Genomic DNA, 4,163 nt, shown 5'->3' with positions numbered 1-4,163 from the left:
TAACACCCGCAGATCCTATGATTTTTGTCTGATATTGAGTCACTCATACCATTAAACAGGAGTAGCTCACAGGTAATTAACATGTATTGTTTATTCAACTAATTTGTCAACACTATTAGCATGTTATCAGTGTTCAAAGAGTGAATGTTTTTAATATGGAGATCCTATTGTCAACAGTACTAGAGTGTTTATTCATTTAATTAGTTCAAGTGTTTGATGCTTTTGTGTTGAAGGACCATAAAAAATAGCCAATTTAACCATTTTGAAGTTTTAAATATCACCCAAATTAATTAGGGTTGCAAAACCCGCGATTTGGTAGCCCAATTGGATGACATTTGAAGATTTTGCCTGCGACTTTCGACTATTTCCTGTCCCAAAGAAACAAATGGTAAAAACCCGGGGGTAAAAAATGGGTGCCTTTTCAGCGAATCAAGTGCAAGGTAAGGTTAAGCATTTGGATGTCTTGAAGACCTACCCTCAGACCCTCGGCAGAGTACAGGCTATGGTACAGGAGTAACTCACAGGTAATCAATATAACTTGTATTGTTTATTACACTTTATTGTCAACAGTGTTAAAAGAGTGATTGTCCCTGCAAAATGGACGGGGTTTTGTATTGTGACTATTCTTTTTATGACTTGTGCTTCCGATACTCAACGCAGTATACTATGTGTGACTTCTAACAAAAGACGGTGGTTCCCGTAGTATTCCTCATTCAAACCAATTCAATACACGACATCGGAGTTACCTGTATGACTTTGGCGGGCTATTTTAAATCAGTCATGGTTGCACATGCAGGCACTTCTTTTGAAAGTCCTAAACAAGGTACATATAGTCGCTGATAGCACAGAGCATGGATAACCTCTATCGTCATTTAGCAAAGTAGTCTTACAGGTGTACATTTGCAAGGTTTAGTCCTACGGGGTTATATGAACAAGTTACCATACACATGAAAACAATTTTACCGTGTAATCCAAACAATAGTTTTTTTACTGTCAAGTCTAACAAGGGGTGCATGGGTGGTAAAAATAGTCCCAGTAAACTCCAACCATGAAACCCAATCTCGATGCATTTACGAACCGTGAAAGACGGGTGATTTACCGTACATGATGTGTGTAATTTTACATTAAAAGGTTCCACGGCCGGCATTGGAAACAAACCCTATCGCACGCTACTGTAACACTGTTCAAAATGAAACAAAACACTGAAATTCATTGTTACTAGGCTGTGCAAAATATTTAGGGCCATGTTGAACGTCTAAGCGTTTTACAAAATTGAAAATTTTATTTTGATTGTTCTGAGACTGCGCTTCAAGTTACGCTGCATCAGATGAAATTGCAACACAACTTTGAAAATGGGGTGCAAAAGTGCACCCTAAGGTAAATTAACTCGAACACTGAAATTGCACCTGACCCTCTCAATTGTAAATCTAAATGACAATATCCTCTCACATCACTAATCACATTATAAATAGAACATTTCTATAAAATATCTGTACCACAAAAGACAGTGACCACGAAAGAGACGCCGGTGACCACGAAAACGGGTGGCAGCTAGTAAGTTATTATTAAAATATACAATCTGCATCAGTTTTATTTAGTTATTTTTAATTTAGCTTATAAGAAACATGGGCACATCTTTTTTAAGCCCCGTTTTCCTAGCGTAATCAGGAAAATGGAGAAATGAAAAGAGGACTAAAACGGAGATACGGGCCCTGAACGGGAACACGAAAAGGGGGACGTGCATGGCCCCACGGACCCATTTTTCGAAATTCCCACAGACCCGATCACATCGTGGTATAAAAACATCTACCGACTAGTAATAAAATAATGGTTAGTGTATTTTTCCTGTTCCAAATTGTCTGTTTTTTTGCCAAACTTTTGACAAAAAGGGGGATTCAATAGTCTAAAAGTCAGGGGTTAGGGTTAGGGTAAGGGTTCAGGAATAGAGTTATAAGATAAAGGGTTGGGGTATAGGGCAAGGGATATTAGAGTAGTGGTAAACCTTTCGGACAATTAAGCGCACCTTAGCTACAGAAACTTCAGAAATGGAATAAAATAAAATAAAAGGAATAAAATGAAAAGATGTTTATGTTGTTTTCAACATAAGAGAGACTTGACGTTTTGAATTCTACCTACACAGGTATTTAAACATGTTATTTGTTATTGGACAATGGATGACGTTACCTTTGTCTAATTCAAGCTCAATGTTGAAGTATTATTCCACTTCCTCCAAATAAACTGGTAAACAGCACAAAGGTTTAGCATATTATTCATCATGGTTATCACTATAGAGGAAAGGAAATAAAGCAACTCAAACCTTGTTTACTTTTATATCACGGTTGATGGGATCATTTATTAATTTTTCGAAAACATTATAATTAATATAATATTTTTCAATTCTAGACTTGGACAATATACCAACACCTATCGTAATAATATACACATATATATTTTTTAGCTATTATTAACATAGATTTTCCTTTCTTAGTCAATATTTTTCTTTTTCTGCCTTTTTGTGATATTTTTATTCTGTAAATTGTATATTTGTGTGCAAACTGAGGGCGCTATTTACATATATTTTAAGTTTAATTTAGCCCAATAATATGAGTTATTCCTTTCATTTCATGATAAACATTTTTCTTGAAAATTTCCTTGCTATTTGTTACTGATTTTTCTGATGTTTTAATGTCATTATGTAAGTGCTTACCCCTTGTAAAGATGCAAACAAGATAAATAGCGCCATCAGTGTTCAACTTTGCTTAAAATGAATCCAGTTCTACATGCAATCAAACAATCGTGATATAATTATGTGTATATTCAGGTACGGCGGGGTGATTTGGTGAACGTCGTGCAAAGAAGATGATCACCACATCACCATAATGTGCCATGCTTTTGTAAAAGACATAAAACTGGTTCCTGATGCATGCAAGTTCCCATTGAACATGTTGAACATGTACACGAAGCTTTACTGCAGCAATGTCGATTTTAGATGCTATTTATGGGTAACTGGGGTCTCATGCAAAAACTAAGAGCTCCCGAAAGTAAGACAAAACAGGCTCATGATATTTGAAATGAAAAATGGGAACCAGTCTTTTTTTTGACACGGAGATCAAACTAGCTTCTCATTTGATGTTCACGATAGACCGCAACATTCAACACATACATTTCTGAAGGCTATTATAGTATAGTAATAAAAGGTTTAGTTCCTGTCCTTCCAATTTTGAACCACTTGGTATCACCGCTGCTAGTTCTGATGGCTGGCTCCTGGTCTTGATAAAGTTTGCTGATCATATCCACCCCCGGTATCCACTACATAGTTAGGAAAACCCATCTCTCCCATAATGTTCCATTTTAAAGACCTTGGTAGGAAACACATTCAAATGCTTTACTGTAGTCAATGAAACATAAGTACAGTGGTACAGTGTCCCCTGCACTTTTCAATGATGTTCCTGATATTAACAATATGGTCTCTAGTTTCCCTTCCAGCTCTAAATCCTGCTGGTTCCTGGGCAATCTCGCTCTCCAGCTTCTTTGTCATCCTCAGCTGCGGTTGATTATTTTCAAAAGCACTTTGCTATGCTAACGTGGCTAATGAGGCTAATGGTTCGGTGATTTGAACATTCCTTTATGTCTCCCTTATTTGGAAGTGGAATACAAATTGCCTCCATATCTTGTCACACAATTATTTCCAAATAAATACTCCTGCTCCTTCCTCTCTAGATGCCATCCATAGTTCTGCAGGAATCTCATCAACACCTGGTGATTTCTCGTTGCTGATTTAGTTGATTGCCTGCCTTTTCAATGGTGTTTGTTTCGAGGAGCTCAGTGTTTTGATCATAAAGCTGGTAGCAGCATTCAACCCATCTCATCTGATATTGGTGATTTCACTGAACGTGGTACCATTTAAATCATTGATGACATCGGATCTAACTGAAGACTTTTGGGTGAGTTCCTTCAGAGCTTCCGTACTAATACTAATGATGTTCCCGCTCACTCCATTACTTTGCATTTTCCCCAACAGAATCTCGCTGATCTCTTACGGACAACTCCAAATCTTTGTGACGTTTTCGCCCCTCTCTTTCTAGCTTCCTGTCTCTTATCCGCCAAGTTTAGGGATATGGATATCCACGGTTGTTTCAGTCTCTTTCTATTTGGGATGGTTT

Source organism: Amphiura filiformis, chromosome 3 (genome assembly GCF_039555335.1).
Source record: "Amphiura filiformis chromosome 3, Afil_fr2py, whole genome shotgun sequence".
Taxonomy (NCBI): Eukaryota; Metazoa; Echinodermata; class Ophiuroidea; order Amphilepidida; family Amphiuridae; genus Amphiura; species Amphiura filiformis.
This window is presented reverse-complemented; position numbering follows the sequence as displayed.